The sequence below is a fragment of the Anabrus simplex genome, chromosome 6 (genome assembly GCF_040414725.1).
Source record: "Anabrus simplex isolate iqAnaSimp1 chromosome 6, ASM4041472v1, whole genome shotgun sequence".
NCBI classification, from domain to species: Eukaryota; Metazoa; Arthropoda; class Insecta; order Orthoptera; family Tettigoniidae; genus Anabrus; species Anabrus simplex.
In genome coordinates, this window is record NC_090270.1 from 9,814,389 (window position 1) to 9,834,903 (window position 20,515).

Below are 20,515 nucleotides of genomic sequence, written 5' to 3' on the forward strand. Positions count from 1 at the left end.
GAGAGGAAATCAAAACCTTGAGATTTGCCGATGATATTGTTATTTTATCTGAGACTGCAGAAGATCTCGAGAAGTTGCTGAATGGTATGGAGGAAGTCTTGGGTAAGGAGTACAAGATGAAAATAAATAAGTCCAAAACAAAAGTAATGGAGTGCAGTCGAACGAAGGCAGGTGATGTAGGAAATATTAGTTTAGGAAACGAAGTCATAAAGGAAGTAGATGAATATTGTTTCTTGGGTAGTAAAATAACTAACGATGGCAGAAGTAAGGAGACATAAAGTGCAGACTAGCACAAGCAAGGAAGAGCTTTCTTAAGAAAAGAAGTTTGCTCACTTCAAACATTGATATCGGAATTAGAAAGATATTTTTGAAGACTTTCGTGTGGAACGTGGCATTGTATGGAAGTGAAACATGGACGATAACTAGCTCAGAAAGAAAGATAATAGAAGCTTTTGAAATGTGGTGTTACAGAAGAATGCTGCAGGTGAGATGGATAGATCGAATCACGAATGAAGAGATACTGAATCGAATTGGCTAAATTTGACGAGAAGACGAGATAGAATGATAGGACACATCTTAAGACACCCAGGACTTGTTCAGTTGGTTTTTGAAGTAAGTGTAGGTGGTAAGAACGGTAGGGGTAGACCAAGGTATGAATATGACAAGCAGATTAGAGCAGATGTAAGATACAATAGTTACGTAGAAATGAAAAGGTTATCACAGGATAGGGTGGCATGGAGCGCTGCATCCAACCAGTCTATGGACTGATGACTCAAACAACAACAACAACTATAAATACACACAGAAAGTGAAAAACGGAACACAATTCCGGGCAATCATACACATCTTGTCTTATTTTCTTTTTTGTACCAATTTGCTTTACGTTGCACCGACACACACAGATCTTATTGCCACTACGGGACGGGAAAGGGCTAAGAGTGGGAAGGAAACGACTGTGGCCTTAATTAAACTACAGCCCCAGCATTTACTTACTACGTTGGCCACACAAACCGTAGTCGGTGTTTGGCCTCGCCAATAGACTCCGCTACCTTTTTCGATCCGCGTATTCTTCTTCGGTTAGTCCCATTCTGCTCATATCCTCTCAATCGTGGCCTTTCCTTTGGTGTTTTGCCTCTGATGTTTTCTTCCACCACCTGCCTGGTTATCTGACCTTCTCGTCGCATTGCGTGTCCATACCACTTCATCCTCCTCTCTTTAATCATTGTCGCAATGTCTAAAAATTTGTACAATTCCTGAAGTTCTAGGTTTTTCCTTTTTCTCCATTCCCCTCTGTCCTTCACTGGTCCAAAAATCTGTCTCAGCACAGCATTCTCAAATGTTATGGGTTTTCTTTTTGTCTTTTGTGTCAGAATCCCGGTCTCTGCTCCGTATAGGACCACGGGTTGTATTACAGTCGTTCTTCTCGATAGAAGCCGGGACTTGAGCAGTTTTCCGACTGCAAACCTTGACCTGTTTCCTAGCCATTATTTCTTGGTCTATCTCATTCCTCTCACTGAATAATGCCCCAAGATGCCCTTACTCTTTCAAAGATTTCTCAATTCACATCTTAGAGTTTGTTATTGTTTTATCTTCTCACTACAGGGTATTTGGTCTCTTCCATATTAATATTTAACTGCTTCTTCCCTTAAAACTCTTGTCATTTTAACAAGATCTTGCTCATTCTGTGCGATCAGGACTATGCCAGGGTGTTGATTCTTCTACCCAGTCCCTACGTTTGTTAGTTTCCTCAGTGCTTTTTCTAGTACCAGATAAACAGAAGGGGGGAGAAGCACTCCAGTCCTCACTTTGAACTTCTCCGACCTCTTTCCATTCACTTGCACAGAGCATGTTGCTTCTTGTATACATGCTTGTGTTAGTTTTATTAGTTTCCTGGGAAATTGTGCCCTTTCCAGTTCCTGCCAATTTGCTTGCCTGTTCACACTATCACATGCTTTTTGAAAGTCCACAAATAGACAGTGTGAATCTCTGCGAAATTCCCAGCTCTTTGATAAATACTTGCCTTATTATATGCAGTTGGTCAAAGGTTGATTTTCCCTTCCTGAACCCTGCTTCCTGGAATCCAAGTACTTCCTAGACGTATGGTGTTAATCGTTTTAGTAGTTACATGCTCAATATTTTATATGCTGTACATAATAAGGTGTTTTCTCTGCAGTTGCTGCAATCCAGCTTTTGCCAAACAGCACGCTCGTTCAACTTCGCACGCGACTGCAGCGCCAGTGCTACTTCTAGTGTATTATTTACTAACTCTATGGACGTGATGGCAGTACAAAAAGGAAGGAAGGAAGGAAGGAAGGAAGGAAGGAAGGAAGGAAGGAAGGAAGGAAGGAAGGAAGGAAGGAAGGACGCAGAAACAACTAGGGATGGAGTGGAAGAAAGAGTGGAGACCAACCCAGGTGGAAGTGGACAATGCAGTGTGTATAAAGAAGAACTGAGCAGTGAAGGATGTGTGAGGAAGAGCCGCAAGAACACGTAGGATCAGAGTGCAGTGGTCTAGAGAACAAGAAAGGAGGCGATAAGAGTGATCGACAGAAAGGTAAAGCTGTTATGAGCAGAGAAAGAAGTAGGAGCCTAAAAGACTTGTGGGGTAAAGTGTGTAAGGGGATGGACAATACGGAGGACATGAACGGCAAAGAATGTTAAAAAAGGAGGAATGGAAACAGAGAGTGAGGGGGCTAGAGCTACAAGGAGTAAGAATAAGGAGGAAATTTGGAAGGGAGGGAGGAGAAGTTATAACTTCATTGGAAAATAGGATGTGTGAATATTGGGGGGCTTTAAGCAAATTAGGAAATAAAAAGGTTAAGGAAGTAGTAGAAAGTTTTCATGTTACGGCACTTTTGGAGACGTGGCTGAAAACAGGGAAAGAGATTTCATGGAACGGGTTTGTGGTTAAGTATAAATATAGAAGGAAGAAGAGGAATAATGGTCACGCCCCAGGAGGAATGGTAGTACTAATCAAGGAAGAAATTAATGAACTAGTAGAGGATATCGAGAAGCTATCTGGATGAGATTTAATATGGGGTGAGTAGAGGGAAGGATGAACATCCAGCTTCCTATGATCATTTGCTTTGGCAAGTGTTATTGGAAATGCGAATTCCAAAACATCTTATCTGGTTGATAAAGAATCTAACACAGCAGTTGTCAGGATAAATGGCAAAATGTCTGAAATCTTCAAGACACAAAGGGGCGTTAGCCAAGGCTGTATATTGTCACCCCAGATTTTTAATATTTATGGTGAGTACATCATGAGAACTGCATTGGTTGGACTGTTGCGAGCTGTTTGTGCTTACCTTACGTAAAAAAATTCTCCCCTTCGAATTGGTGCTCTTTTCTCCGTCTGCTGTTACGAACAGTCGGCTTCCCGGCTGCTTGTACTACTGCTGTCTCTGCTCGCCTGCATGGCGCATCAACTCTGACGTCACGCCTATAGTATGTTCTCGATCTTTCCCGCTGGCATATTTATATGGCCTTGTGTCGTTCATTCGGCAGGTCAGTTGTGGTATAACCTTGTTAAAGACAGTGGGAGCTGGAACTCTGTACACGGCTGGACCGTGTCCATTTTACTTGTAAACTTCGTGCTGGACTTCTGTCAAGGGTGAGCAGACACTGTTTCTTTCTATCATTTAACGTGCCCTACCTTGCTGTACTTGGGCTTCGCCGTAGTAACGAAAATTGAACTTTGGTCCCTTCAGGACACATCTGAGTATTCGTGCAGCGCAAATGTTCTGCCTTTTGGACATTTATTTTCCTAAAATGTGGTGTAAATGGTGTACTGGACAGCTGATCTAAAATTCTAGTCCATACACATTCCTACCTTCTGAGATGAACTTTTGCATCGCGTCTGTTTGTGCTGGGAACTTGGCGGCTTGATCCTTATCCTATCCCATTCCTCCGTTTCTTATTTCCTTGTTTTCTTTTCTTATTCCATCTATCTGTTAACCTTGCATAAAAATGGTGCTTGCTCAAAAGATGTGGTCTGCTAATTTAATTTGTATGTTCATCGGTTAGCTTCAATTTTATTGTCGCTTTTGCGCATGCATGTGTGTTTTAATCCCTTCTGGGATCACTTGTTAGAATTCGTTTTTTCTAATCTACCAAAAGGAATACTCCCTGAAACTGGAGATTGGTTTATTTCTATTCTGAATCTCTAGAATTGTTTGGCATGAGGTTACATTTTTTGATGTCCTATTGTAAACATTGTATCAATTTGTGAGCTTATCTAGCAAGTGTATGACACTACCAACTTTGTATTCTACTGGCACGAGCCTGAAACTTTACTTTGATGTACCTCCCTTTTAGCGTATTGTATAATATAATGCAAAGAAACTGATTTTCAGAATCTATGGGTTCCCTCCCCCTTTTTCTCTTTCCCCTAATTGAAGTGTCGGAACATATGTCCAAAGATTGTTGTGATTGGTGCTTAGGAATTTGATTATGACGATGTAATCAAATTTTGTATCACCTACGTATTTTAAAATCAAACTTAATGCTTTTATTACGCCATATGCTGGTTCATACTATTTGTTCTGATGTAAAGATAATTTGTTACCCCTTTGTGATTGGTATAATATACTGTATTTGTTATTTTCAAACTTGTTTTCCAAAATTCTCTTTCACGAGTTCCTTTCCCCTATTACTTCTGTTTTCACGTGTACCTACCACGGTAATTATCTTGGGTAGCGGCCCTTTAACTTCTTTATGCACATGAATGGAGCTCTGAATTGCACTGTGAGCCACACCCTCCCCATCTATCACTACATAAATCAGTGATCCAAGCAATACCTTAGTGAAATATTCATGGGAACAATATTTGAGGCCCGGATCGTGTCGACTGGTCAAGGCACATACATAACCCTGAGCTAAAAACCCCCCTTGTAATCTGGCAACAAGGGCAAGGCTATACCTATTTGAAATAAAAGAAGAAATTGTTTAAACCAGGGGATTTATTAAATAAATATGTGAGAAAAAAATGTAAACCAAGAAAAGAAAATCACACAAAATAAATAGGGAAATTAATCGTAATACTCATGGACATACCTTGTTCTTTTTCACATAGTTGAAACATGGTGTGGACTCAAGCTAATACTCTTCAAAAAATATTGATACGTAATTTAAAATGCTCACTGCCTCTCAACACATCACTCTTACAATACCAGCAGCTTCCTTTCCATCGTTAACAATTCAACGAGGTCGCCCGTTTTACCAGGATACACATATCCAAGGCACTGCACCACATATTACATCAGGCAACTAACAATGAGAAACGTTAGTAGTATAATGGGAGAGTTCTGCGGCCTCCTCCGCCGCCCGCCTCCTCCTCCCGCGGGAAATTTGAATTTTGGCGGGAGATTTGAATTTTGGCGCGAGATTTGAATTGGTAAACAAAGCCACGTGCTTTTTGACAGCTGTCATCGACAACAACGCATCGCTAACCTCACTGCTGCCATCCTAACGGGCCTAAACCTCAGTAGTGCCAACTTAACCTAACTAGCATGAGGTAAACAAAGCCACGTGTTTTTTGACAGCCACGTGCTTTTTCACAGACAACAACGCATTGCTAACCTCAGTACTGCCATCTTGACGGGCATAAACCTCAGTAGTGCCAACTTAACCTAACTAGCGCGAGGTAAACAAAGCCACGTGCTTTTTGACAGCCACGTGCTTTTTTGACAGCTGTCATCCGCCATCTTTAAACCACAAAGCACTGTGCTGCCCTCTTTCGTCACCTGTCATCGGCAGTGCTGCCATCTTGACGGGTCTAAACCTTAGTGCTACCAACTTAACCTAACTAGCGCGAGGTAAACAAAGCCACGTGTTTTTTGACAGCTGTCATCCGCCATCTTTAATCTATAGAGCACAGTGCTGCCCTCTTTAGCTACTTACCTTTGAAATGTGGTGGCGGATAATTTGAAAAATGCGTTTTGTCAGCAGCCATCTTTGTGCACCGTGCTGCCCTCTTAAACAAACTCACGTGCTTTTTTCTGACAGCTATCATCCGCCATCTTGCATCACAAACCTCAGTGCTGTACTCTTTAGCTAGATACCTTTGAAATGTGGTGGCGGTAAATTCTACATTCTCTTGTTTGGAAACAAACCCATGCGCTTTTTTGACAGCTATCATCCGCCATCTTTAATCCAGAGAGAACAGTGCTGCCCTCTATGTGGTGGCGGCAAATTCTACATGCTCTTGTTTGGAAACAAGCTCACGCGCTTTTTTGACAGCTGTCATCTGCCATCTTTAATCTATAGAGCACAGTACTGCCCTCTATGTGGTGGCGGCAAATTCCACGTGCTCTTGTTTGGAAACAAAGCCATGTGCTTTTTTGACAGCTGTCATCCGCCATCTTTAATCAACAGAGCACCGTGCTGCTATCATGCGGGCAATTTCATCACCTGTCATCCGCCATCTTTAATTCACAGAACACCGTGCTGCCCTCTTTATGGCTACTACCTTAAGCACGTAGTAGCGGGCAATTTGAAAAGTTCTGCTAGCTATCATCCACCATCTTTGAGCACCGTGCTGCCATCTTTAGCTAGATACCTTTGAAATGTGGTGGCGGCAAATTGAAAAATTCCACGTGCTCTTGTTTGGAAACAAACTCACGTGCTTTGTTGACAGCTACCATCCGCCATCTTTAATCAACAGAGCATAGTGCTGCCCTCTTTAGTTTGAAATGTGGTGGCGGCAAATTCTACGTGCTCTTGTTTGGTAAACATAGCTACGTGCTTTTTTGACAGCTGTCATCCACCATCTTTAATCCAGAGAGCACCGTGCTGCCCTCTTTATCGTAGTAGATGTAAATTCGTCACCTGTCATCCGCAGTGCTGCCATCTTTAGCTAGATACCTTTGAAATGTGGTGGTGGATAATTTAAAAAGAGAAATTCTACAGCAGCCATCTCTCGACGTTAATTGCATAAGATGGCGGCTATACATGACTCCTTAAGGGTGCTTACGCAAGATGGCTGCTATACACAGGTTCTTATGAGACGCCCTTGGGATGCTTGCGCAAGATTGCAGTTATACATGGCTCCTTATGAGATGCCCTAGGGATGCTTGCTCAAGATAGCGACTGCTCTTATGGGACGGCTTAAGTGTCCTTGCACAAGATGGCTTGAGACGCCCTAAGGATGCTTGCGCAAGATGGCGGACACAAGATGGCGGCTATACACAACTCCTTATGAGACGCTTTAAGGGTGCTTGCGCAAGATGGTTGCTACTCTTATGAAGAAAGCTAGCTTAGAGGCTAACGTGTCGTGCTAGTTCGATTCATTAAATTTAGGGCTTAAATGCGAAACGGACAAAATTTTTCTGCCTCATACCTAGGTTCGCAGTATGAGGAACAAGGAAACCATAGTCTAATGATGAGATCAACGGTTCGGTTCCTACTTAGGCCCTTTGACATTTCCTCTGTTTTAGCTTGTATTGAAGCGAGTCTTCGTAACATGATCAGGTCTAACTATGGTAGAGAGTATAACGTACCGTGATGGTTCGATTCATTAAATTTGGAGGCTTAAATGCAAAATGTGAAATATCTCGAAAACGGTGCATCGTAGAGCAAAACGGACAAAATTTTTCCGCCTAATACGTAGGTTCGTAGTATCAGGAACAAGAAAAAACATAGTCTAATGATGAGATCAACGGTTCGATTCTTACTTAAGCCCTTTGGCATTGGCAGCTATCTATTTCTACAAGATGGTGGCTGCTCTTATGAGACACAAGATGGCTTGAGACGTCCTAGGGATGCTTACGCAAGATGGCGGACACAAAATGGTGACTATACATAGCTCCTTATGAGACAGCCTAGGGGTGCTCGCACAAGATGGCAGCTACTCTTATGAAGAAAGCTAGCTTAGAGGCTACTGCGCGAGATAACAGCTGCTGTTATGCATGTGGTGGAGGGCAATTTGAAATTCTATGTGCTTAATCAACAGAGCACCCTGCTACCCTCTTTAGCTGAAATGTGGTCGTGGATAATTTGAAAAATTCATTTGACAGCTATCATCTTTAAACATTAAGGCTTTATCATTCTCCTCCTCCTCCTCCTCCTTCTCTACCTCCTCCTCCGCCTCTTATGTCAAGGCATAGCTTTATATCGAACAAGTTTAAACCTGCATCGCGAAGGCAAGCGTGTGCAGCGATAACATTATTATGCATGTTTAGACTTTCGAAACATAAGAAGAGTAGAATCAAACGCTGTACTCGATACGACATGTGATCAGAACATTGATTGATGCGTTCAGAAAACAAAATAAGTGATCAAGACTAGAATCGAACACTGTCAGGGGATACCCTTGTTCTAAGAAGATAAGATTGAAACATAACAAGACTAGAATAGAACACTGTAATCGATGTTGCTAACTTCAACATGTGATCAGAACATTGATTGATGTGTTCAGAACACAAAATAAGTGATCATGACTAGAATCGAACACTGTACTCGATACAACATGTGATCAGAACATTGATCGATGTGTTCAGAACACAAAATAAGTGATCAAGACTAGAATCGAACACTGTACTCAACACAACATGTGTTTAGAACATGTTAGGGGGACCCTTGTTCTAAGAAGATCAGAATGAAACATAACAAGACTAGAATCGAACACTGTAATCGATGTTGTTAACCTCAACATATGATCAGAACATTGTTTGATGTGTTCAGAGCAAAAGTACAATTTTGATGATTTGCTTAGTGTAAAATCAAAAACTATGGAAACACACTGTGCACATATCGCATAGCTAACTCGCTCAGTAAGCAATATTGCAAAACTACAACTTCAATGATTTGCCTAGTGTAAAAATAAAAGAACACTGTACCCATACTGCGCAGCTAACTCGCTCGGTAAACGATATAGCCAAAGTATAACTTCAAATTATTTACCTTCCATCATTCGTCTTGTGTGAAAATCAGTCGAACAAGTTATCGCATAAACATGTAACATGAAATATCAGTCAATCTGTTGGCATGGGTTACAAGCATGTAGCTTATGCGGGAAGTAAAATTAAACAGAACGCAAGTGCTATAAGAAATACTCTGCTTACATTTAAGTCCCTAGCTGTTGAACAAGTTATTACATAAATATGTAACATGAAATATCGGTTCGGAAACATATTGTTTCAAGGATGAAAGGACTCTTCCTCCTCCTAACCGCACATTCCTTGTAGGGCTAAGGGGCTAATGGGCAAAAGGGCTAAAGGGCTAATGGGCTAAAGGGCTAAAGGGCTGAATGAGCAACAACCTCATCGATCGCTATCAGCAAGAACGCTTGTACTTTGTTAAGTGTAGAAAATTAATCTTTATTTGTAAATGGTTTCATGTTCAGAACAAGGAATGCAACCTAGGGGTTACGTCTTACCTAATAAAATCCCCGAGGTGCGATGAGTTACGTTTTTCGAACTAGTGTTTGGAACACTGAACTTTTCATGATGATAGCAGAGAGTTTAGCAATGTTCTGTTGTTGGATTATAAATTCCGCGCTACAACATGCATAAGGTGGCAGCCTTGAGGTTTACTGCCGTAAAGATGACAGGACTGAGGTTAACAATGTTCCGTTGTTGGATTTTAAATTCCGCGCTATAACATGCATAAGGTGGCAGCCTTAAGGTTTACCGCCGTAAAGATGGCAGCAGTGAGGTTAGCGACGCTCTATTGTCCTTCAAAGTGAGGTTAGGGTTCGTCAAGAAGACAGCTGCCAAAAAAAGCACGTGGCTATGTTTACCAAACAAGAGCACGTGGTCGTGACGTCACGGTCACGTAGTATGCTGCCTCAGCATGCAAAGTTCAATGTCTACACCTACGTAGTAAACATTCTGCTGTGTTCACAAGATTTTTTACACATAACTATTCTTTATGCTTTAAGTTCATGCACATAGGCTATGCTAAGATAGCAGCACATACACATGCGAACTTTGTACATTCTAATGGAATATGTTTAGTACTGCGTGCATTATAGATACATGATGTGTACACGTATTTAAACATGGCTATACTTAATGCTGCTGCTTTGTTTACAAGATTTTTATACATTGCTATTCTTTATGCTTTAAGTTCGTGCACACACAAGCGATAGTCGTACGCTCTGGCAGGAGAAGTTTAGTACGATATTCGATACATTATCGGTGGGTGATGTGTACACGCTTTAGAACATAGCTCTTCTTTGTGCTTTAAGTTCAGCGCACATGGGTTAGGGATACACAAAAGCGATTGCTACATGCTCTAGCGGAGGAAGTCTAGTACGATAGTCGATGCATGTAAAATCGAAAGGTTTTGCTAAGGTAGCAGCACACTTACACGATTTTAGCACAATCTAGTGGAAAAAGTTTAGTATGATAGTCGTTTCGTGCAAAATCATTAGGTAATGTGTACGACCTTTGAAACAAGGCTATTCTTTGTACTTTAATTCATGCGTACAGGTTATGCTAAGATAGCAGCACAACCTAGCGGAAGAAGTTTAGAACGATATTTGATGCATGCAAAATCAATAAGTAATGTGTACACGCTTTAAAACATGGTTATTCGTCGTACTTTAAGTTCATGCGTATAGGTTAGGCTAAGATAGCAGCCCAGTCTAGCGTAAGAAGTTTAGTACGAGAGTCGATGAATGCAAAATCGATAGGTGATGTGTACACGCTTTGAAACATAGCTATTCTTTGTACTTTAAGTTCATGCGTCTTAGTTATGCTAATATAGCAGCACAATCTACCTGAAGAAGTTTTGTACGAGAGTCGATACATGCAAAATCGATAGTTGATGCGTACATGCTTTGAAACATGACTATTCATTGTACTTTAAGTTCATGGGTATAGGCTATGCTAAGATAGCAGCACAATCTAGCGGAAGAAATATAGTACGATATTTGATGCATGCAAAATCGATAGGTAATGTGTACACGCTTTGAAACGTGACTATTCTTTGTACTTTAAGTTCATGTGTATAAGTTATGCTAAGATAGCAGCACAACCCAGCGGAAGAAGTTTAGTACGATATTTGTTGCATGCAAAGTCGATAGGTAACGTGTACACGCTTTGAGACATAGCTATTCTTTGTACTTTAAGGTCACGCGTATAGGTTATGCTAAGATAGCAGCACAATCTAGCGGAAGAAGTTTAGTACGAGAGTCGATGCGTGCAAAATCGATAGGTAATGTGTACACGCTTTGAAACATGGCTATTCATTGTACTTTAATTTTATGTGTATAGGTCATGCTAAGATAGCAGCACGATCTAGCGGATGAAGTTTAGTTCGATGGTCGATGCATGTAAAATCGATAGGTGATGTGTACCCACTTTGAAACATGGCAATTCATACTGCTGCTCTGTCCCCAAGACTTTTGAGCATAGCTAATCCTAATGCTGCTCTTAACGACATCGAGCTAAGGATTGATTACGTGACCGTGACGTCACGACCACGTGCTCTTGTTTGGTAAACATAGCCACGTGCTTTTTTTTGGCAGCTGTCTTTTTGACGAACCCTAACCTCACTTTGAAGGACAATAGAGCGTCGCTAACCTCACTGCTGCCATCTTTACGGCGGTAAACCTCAAGGCTGCCACCTTATGCATGTTATAGCGCGGAATTTAAAATCCAACAACGGAACATTGTTAACCTCAGTCTTGTCATCTTTACGGCAGTAAACCTCAAGGCTGCCACCTTATGCATGTTGTAGCGCGGAATTTATAATCCAACAACAGAACATTGCTAAACTCTCTGCTATCATCTTGAAAAGTTCAGTGTTCCAAACACTAGTTCGAAAAACGTAACTCGTCGCACCTCGGGGATTTTATTAGGTAAGACGTAACCCCTAGGCTCCATTCCTTGTTCTGAACAAGAAACCATTTACAAATAAAGATTAATTTTCTACACTTAACAAAGTACAAGCGTTCTTGCTGATAGCGATCGATGAGGTTGTTGCTCATTCAGCCCTTTAGCCCTTTAGCCCATTAGCCCATTAGCCCTACAAGGAATGTGCGGTAAGGAGGAGGAAGAGTCCTTTCATCCTTGAAACAATATGTTTCCGAACCGATATTTCATGTTACATATTTATGTAATAAATTGTTCAACAGCTAGGGACTTAAATGTAAGCAGAGTATTTCTTATAGCACTAGCGTTCTGTTTAATTTTACTTCCCGCATAAGCTACATGCTTGTAACCCATGCCAACAGATTGACTGATATTTCATGTTACATGTTTATGCGATAACTTGTTCGACTGATTTTCACACAAGACGAATGATGGAAGGTAAATAATTTGAAGTTATACTTTGGCTATATCGTTTACCGAGCGAGTTAGCTGCGCAGTATGGGTACAGTGTTTTTTTTTATTTTTACACTAGGTAAATCATTGAAGTTGTAGTTTTGCAATATTGCTTACTGAGCGAGTTAGCTATGCGATATGTGCACAGTGTGTTTCCGTAGTTTTTGATTTTACACTAAGCAAATCATCAAAATTGTACTTTTGCTCTGAACACATCAAACAATGTTCTGATCATATGTTGAGGTTAACAACATCGATTACAGTGTTCGATTCTAGTCTTGTTATGTTTCTTTCTGATCTTCTTAGAACAAGGGTACCCCCTAACATGTTCTAAACACATGTTGTGTTGAGTACAGTGTTCGATTCTAGTCTTGATCACTTATTTTGTGTTCTGAACACATCGATCAATGTTCTGATCACATGTTGTATCGAGTACAGTGTTCGATTCTAGTCATGATCACTTATTTTGTGTTCTGAACACATCAATCAATGTTCTGATCACATGTTGAAGTTAGCAACATCGATTACAGTGTTCTATTCTAGTCTTGTTATGTTTCAATCTTATCTTCTTAGAACAAGGGTATCCCCTGACAGTGTTCGATTCTAGTCTTGATCACTTATTTTGTTTTCTGAACGCATCAATCAATGTTCTGATCACATGTCGTATCGAGTACAGCGTTTGATTCTACTCTTCTTATGTTTCGAAAGTCTAAACATGCATAATAATGTTATCGCTGCACACGCTTGCCTTCGCGATGCAGGTTTAAACTTGTTCGATATAAAGCTATGCCTTGACATAAGAGGCGGAGGAGGAGGTAGAGAAGGAGGAGGAGGAGGAGGAGAATGATAAAGCCTTAATGTTTAAAGATGATAGCTGTCAAATGAATTTTTCAAATTATCCACGACCACATTTCAGCTAAAGAGGGTAGCAGGGTGCTCTGTTGATTAAGCACATAGAATTTCAAATTGCCCTCCACCACATGCATAACAGCAGCTGTTATCTCGCGCAGTAGCCTCTAAGCTAGCTTTCTTCATAAGAGTAGCTGCCATCTTGTGCGAGCACCCCTAGGCTGTCTCATAAGGAGCTATGTATAGTCACCATTTTGTGTCCGCCATCTTGCGTAAGCATCCCTAGGACGTCTCAAGCCATCTTGTGTCTCATAAGAGCAGCCACCATCTTGTAGAAATAGATAGCTGCCAATGCCAAAGGGCTTAAGTAAGAATCGAACCGTTGATCTCATCATTAGACTATGTTTTTTCTTGTTCCTGATACTACGAACCTACGTATTAGGCGGAAAAATTTTGTCCGTTTTGCTCTACGATGCACCGTTTTCGAGATATTTTACATTTTGCATTTAAGCCTCCAAATTTAATGAATCGAACCATCACGGTACGTTATACTCTCTACCATAGTTAGACCTGATCATGTTACGAAGACTCGCTTCAATACAAGCTAAAACAGAGCAAATGTCAAAGGGCCTAAGTAGGAACCGAACCGTTGATCTCATCATTAGACTATGGTTTCCTTGTTCCTCATACTGCGAACCTAGGTATTAGGCAGAAAAATTTTGTCCGTTTCGCATTTAAACCCTAAATTTAATGAATCGAACTAGCACGACACGTTAGCCTCTAAGCTAGCTTTCTTCATAAGAGTAGCAACCATCTTGCGCAAGCACCCTTAAAGCGTCTCATAAGGAGTTGTGTATAGCCGCCATCTTGTGTCCGCCATCTTGCGCAAGCATCCTTAGGGCGTCTCAAGCCATCTTGTGCAAGGACACTTAAGCCGTCCCATAAGAGCAGTCGCTATCTTGAGCAAGCATCCCTAGGGCATCTCATAAGGAGCCATGTATAACTGCCATCTTGCGCAAGCATCCCAAGGGCGTCTCATAAGAACCTGTGTATAGCAGCCATCTTGCGTAAGCACCCTTAAGGAGTCATGTATAGCCGCCATCTTATGCAATTAGCGTCGAGAGAGGGCTGCTGTAGAATTTCTCTTTTTAAATTATCCACCACCACATTTCAAAGGTATCTAGCTAAAGATGGCAGCACTGCGGATGACAGGTGACGAATTTACATCTACTACGATAAAGAGGGCAGCACGGTGCTCTCTGGATTAAAGATGGTGGATGACAGCTGTCAAAAAAGCACGTAGCTATGTTTACCAAACAAGAGCACGTAGAATTTGCCACCACCAGATTTCAAACTAAAGAGGGCAGCACTATGCTCTGTTGATTAAAGATGGCGGATGGTAGCTGTCAACAAAGCACGTGAGTTTGTTTCCAAACAAGAGCACGTGGAATTTTTCAATTTGCCGCCACCACATTTCAAAGGTATCTAGCTAAAGGTGGCAGCACGGTGCTCAAAGATGGTGGATGATAGCTAGCAGAACTTTTCCAAATTGCCCGCTACTACGTGCTTAAGGTAGTAGCCATAAAGAGGGCAGCACGGTGTTCTGTGGATTAAAGATCGCGGATGACAGGTGATGAAATTGCCCGCATGATAGCAGCACGGTGCTCTGTTGATTAAAGATGGCGGATGACAGCTGTCAAAAAAGCACATGGCTTTGTTTCCAAACAAGGGCACATGGAATTTGCCGCCACCACATAGAGGGCAGCACTGTGCTCTATAGATTAAAGATGGCAGATGACAGCTGTCAAAAAAGCGCGTGAGCTTGTTTCCAAACAAGAGCATGTAGAATTTGCCGCCACCACATAGAGGGCAGCACTGTTCTCTCTGGATTAAAGATGGCGGATATTAGCTGTCAAAAAAGCGCATGGGTTTGTTTCCAAACAAGAGAATGCAGAATTTACCGCCACCACATTTCAAAGGTATCTAGCTAAAGAGTGCAGCACTGAGGTTTGTGATGCAAGATGGCGGATGATAGCTGTCAGAAAAAAGCACGTGAGTTTGTTTAAGAGGGCAGCACGGTGCTCAAAGATGGCTGCTGTCAAAAAGCATTTTTCAAATTATCCGCCACCACATTTCAAATGTAAGTAGCTAAAGAGGGCAGCACTGTGCTCTATAGATTAAATATGGCGGGTGACAGCTGTCAAAAAACACGTGGCTTTGTTTACCTCGCGCTAGTTAGGTTAAGTTGGTAGCACTAAGGTTTAGACCCGTCAAGATGGTAGCACTGCCGATGACAGGTGACGAAGGAGGGCAGCACAGTGCTTTGTGGTTTAAAGATGGCGGATGACAGCTGTCAAAAAGCACGTGGCTGTCAAAAAGCACGTGGCTTTGTTTACCTCGCGCTAGTTAGGTTAAGTTGGCACTAGTGAGGTTTAGGCCCGTCAAGATGGCAGTACTGAGGTTAGCGATGCGTTGTTGTCTGTCAAAAAGCACGTGGCTGTCAAAAAACACGTGGCTTTGTTTACCTCATGCTAGTTATGTTAAGTTGGCACTACTGAGGTTTAGGCCCGTTAAGATGGCAGCAGTGAGGTTAGCGATGCGTTGTTGTCTGTCAAAAAGCACGTGGCTTTGTTTACAAATTCAAATCTCGCGCCAAAATTCAAATCTCCCGCCAAAATTCAAATTTCCCGCGTGAGGAGGAGGAGGAGGAGGAGGAGGAGGCGGGCGGCGGAGGAGGCCGCAGAACTCTCCCATTATACTACTAACGTTAGCACAACAATAAGCCGTGCCGGAGAACAAAAGGCAGATAAGAATAACGACAGATGAGACTGAGCACAGCCTCCATGGACCAATCATAGCCAAGACAGATCCAAAGAATACAATAGGTACGCCCATGCGCAAATATGAAACCAACATGGCGGGTACTCAAGCCGAGCATCAGCCATGAATAATAAATAAATATAGCTCTGCGCTGAAAACCAAACAAGGCGCAGAATTTGAAAGACAAATACAACAGGTCGATCGACATATCACCCTTTCCTCCCCCACACATCCGAACTCACATGCATATCACATTCACGCACACACAATGAGGGTATCGGGAAAATAAAACACGAACGGCCGTTCAGATTTCGTAGTCAAATACAAACCATAAATTATGACTCCACGGTCATTATCAGCGGGTCTCACGTACTCAAATGTTTGCGTGCGGCGTGCAATTACACATAAAGTCAGAATTGAACATTACATTACTCATATCACTGGCATGTTGCGCCTTATACGACCTGGATTGGTATCTCCTGCGGTCGAGACAAGGGGCACATCACGAGGATCACGCAGTGCACCAAATCATAACCACAGAGACCCTTTCTCAATTATAACAACAAGACCACAAATACATTCATTCAAAGCACATCGTATGACGGAGCGGAAAGATGTATGCCATCGACCGTAACACACGGGAATAACTCGTCACCAAATTTAAATATAAACCAAATTATCACATACCTGTGATTATCAATGGTAAAATCGAATAGCAGTTAGCGTGAAAGGTCCAGGCTTGAACACATTGAATGAATATTTAAGGCATAAAAATGCCACACCAAACTTAGCGGCAGCCATTGTTAGTATCCGCCACACATAGAACAGCAGAACAACTCCACAGAGTAAAAAATTATCGCTCGGCAAAACGAACGACCTCACAGATAAAAACATAGCGTGTGCTGATCCCTACTGGACGTCATTAGACTGACACACAAAACTAAAGGAAGCCATTTTCATAATTAAATGTCAAATCGTGGAACATGCGATAAGCATGGTTCAACTGTTTACGGTAATGTTGACACGATGTATTGAACGGTTATATTCTCATGTTGCACGCTTCTCGGCACTCTGCGCGCTTGTGTACTGTCAGTTCTGAGTACTTTGATATCTTGTTGTGTAGTATGCCGATCAAGGGCACTCTCCTAAAACAAATCTCAGTTACAACGCTATTTCTAGCAAGTTGATAGTAGGCAAAGACACTATCAAGTACAAAGAACGTTACAGGACGGACTGGTGGATTTCCTATTGGTGGCAGAAAGATATCAAATCACCGACATACAGATGACACTCTATTGATTGCCATGGATGAGACAGAAATGACAGAGTTTACAGACTGTGTCAGAACTGAGAGTATCAGTTTGGGTTTGCAGAATAACGTGCAAAAGACAAAAATTATGGCAGTTGATAGGCCTAGCAAGCTGAACGAACTCAGTGCCATCAGCGAAATGGAAATGGTTTCAGAAATGTTGTACTTGGATGTCATTATAACTAGCAACAGCAGCTGTGAAACAGAGATTAAGAGAGGGATTGCCATGGTCAAGAATGTCATGTCTCATTTATCTCATATTTGGAAGGATCGCTCCATTTCTGTAAAGCTAAAGATGAGACTAGTATAAACACGGGTATTCTATATCTTCCTCTATGGTGCTGAAACGTAGACTTTACGAGCTTCAGATTTGAATAAGATGAACTCATTCGAGATGTGGTGCTGGAGAAGAATGCTTCGGATTCCTTGGACAGCATTTCGAACCAACGAATTGATCCTCAAGGAGCTGAACATCAGTACCAAGTTATCGGCAAAATGTCAACAGAGGATTCTCCAAATCTTTGGTCATATTATGCGTCGTGTAGAAGGAAGCCTTGAAAAGCACATAATCTTGGGAAACGTGCCTTGAAAGAGGGAGCGCGGGAGAGCACATATACGCTGGACAGATGGCATAAAACATGCAACAAAGACATCGTTGATACAATCTACCCGAATAACAGAAGACCGTGGAGGATAAAAACGGGTACAAAGAAATATCTTCAGAGATCACGATCCTCAGGATTGAGGCATCGATATAGACAGAGAGGGAAGGATGAAGAAAATAAGTCTAGCTTTCGTATATTGCCACCTAGAAATTTCGTATGTAAAAATAAGCATTATTTTGAAGAGCTATTGCTGGATATTAGTATGATAAGAGAGAAGCTTGCAGAAGAATATGACATGTTGCTATTTGGAGATTGTAACGTGAGAATAGGGGAACAGAGCCCAGTATATAGTAGGAAAGAAGGGAGGTGTATGCTGAAACGTAGAAGAAGTGAGGATAAAATCATAAACAGCTATGGGGAGAAGCTCTTAGAGATGTGTGCAGCGGGGAATTTATATATTCTGAATGGATGGGTGACAGTACGGAAAAAATGACCTATGTTTCAGAGCAAGGAGGTAGTTTGATTGATGTAGTTTTAAGCTCGGAAGGAGTGTTAGAGTATATTGTAAGGATGGAAGTAAGAGACTGGAATGAATCACATCATTTCCCAGTGTGGGTGCTGTTAAAAGGGGGAGGAGAAGCATATAAAGAAATAAGTTACTGTAAGATGAAAGATGAAGTAGGGAGTGGGTATACTAAGTACAAATGGACAGAGAAAGTGGAATGGGATTGGGATATGGTGGTAAAATAAATACTGACTAAAATTTGGATGGGAGGGGACTTAGAAGAAAATAATATTGATAAAGCCTTGGAATTCCTGCTACATCTAATAAAGAGAATAGCTTAGACTGAAAATGTTAGAAGGAGAAAAAGAAAGAGGGAGAAGAATGGTTTAATAGATAATGTGAAGGCATGCGAAAGAGGGTGTCGGGAGCGTTAGGAGAGTGTAGGAAAAAAGGTGGGAGCGCAGAAAGAAAGAGAAATGAAATTTGTGAGATAAAAGGGCGTGGATAGAAGAACAAACTAAAGCGATAAATAAAGAATGCAGATTGAACAGCATTGAAACAGTTTGGTAAAGGGTAAACAGAATAAATAAGGATGGAAGGAGACTAGAGAAAACAAGTATTGAGGTGTACAGTGGGTGAGCTACTTTAGTGAATTACTTGCTGGGAAGGGGTAGGAATGGTTGAGTGGGACGGGGGAAGAAGCAATTTGGCGGAATACAAGAGTTGCAATATACGAACTAGACAAAGAAATTACAAGAGAAGAAACTTTGGGAGTGATAAGAGGAATCAGGGGCAGGTCGGCGGGGGGTTACAATCGTATCAATAATACGTTTTGGAAAGAAATGAGCAAAAATTGTACAATAATAGAGGGCATAGTAAAATAATTCAATAAGATTTTTGATGAGGGGAAGTACCCTAAGGAGTGGAAAACAGGAATTGTATGTCCAATAAATAAGAAAAAGTGTAGCAAAAACAGTATGAATAATTATAGAGGTATATCTCTGTTAGATTCCTTAAGTAAAATTTATACAGGGGTGCTAGCGAACAGGTTAAGTGAATGGGCCGAAAGAAACGAAGTATTGTCAGATTACCAAGGGGGATTTAGAAAAAAAGAATAGAACAGTGGACAATATAATGATAGTGAAGACGGTTTTAGAGAAATATATGAGCTTGTCAAGAGGTAAGGTGTATGTAGCGGCAATTGACTTTGAAAATGCTTTTGATAAAGTAAATAAACGGACTCTTTTAGAAAAATTGGATAGGTTGGGGGTCTCGGAAAAGATGATACGAGCAGTGGAGGCTATATATAAGGTGGTCAGGTGCTGAGTAAAATTGGGAGACGACAGGTTGAGCAGACCCATAGATTCTAATGTGGGTGTAAATTACCGCCGTTATTGTTTATTTTATTTATTGACGATATCTTGGATGGACTTGGGGGGAACAACTGGGACCTACCGGTGATTAATGGGTTGGAGATAACGGGACTGATCTTTGCAGATGATGTGATATTGATGACTCTAACTGCAGGTGGGATGCAGAAGAGCTTAAATGCAGGGTCGGATTTCGCAAAGAAATGGGCCTTGAAAACTAACGGGAACAAATCTAAAGTGCTAGTTGCGCAGGCAAATAAAGGAAGGAAGAAAGATGGGAATTGGATGGTGCAGAGAAATAGGTTAGAATAAGTAAGAAAGTTGGAATATTTAGGAGTGATTATTAACAGAAAAGGGACTTGGGAGGATCAAATTAGAAGATCGAGAAGCAAGGAGATGGCAGCCCTCGCCTCAGTCAAAAACTTGTTGGCTAAATTTTCGAGTATTAGCTATAAAACCTTTTAAGATCCGTTGTATTCGGTAGGGTAATGTATGGGGCAGAATTGTGGGGGTTGGATGAAAAAAGAGTGGAATTAAAACAAATTATTAGTAATTTTGTTAAGTCGGTGATGCGACTCCCTCAGTGCACAGCGAATGCAGGGGTTGAATTAATGTGTGGGGAAGATACGGAAGTTGAGTGTGTGAGGAGAGTAGTTAAATATTGGCTGATTTTGAAAAGAGAAGAAGGCGCGAGAGTGTTGCAAGCCGCGTACAAGCAACAGATGAAGAGCATGTATAAGGGATGATGGATAGAAAAATTAAAGGAAACTTGGAGAAGATAGTCT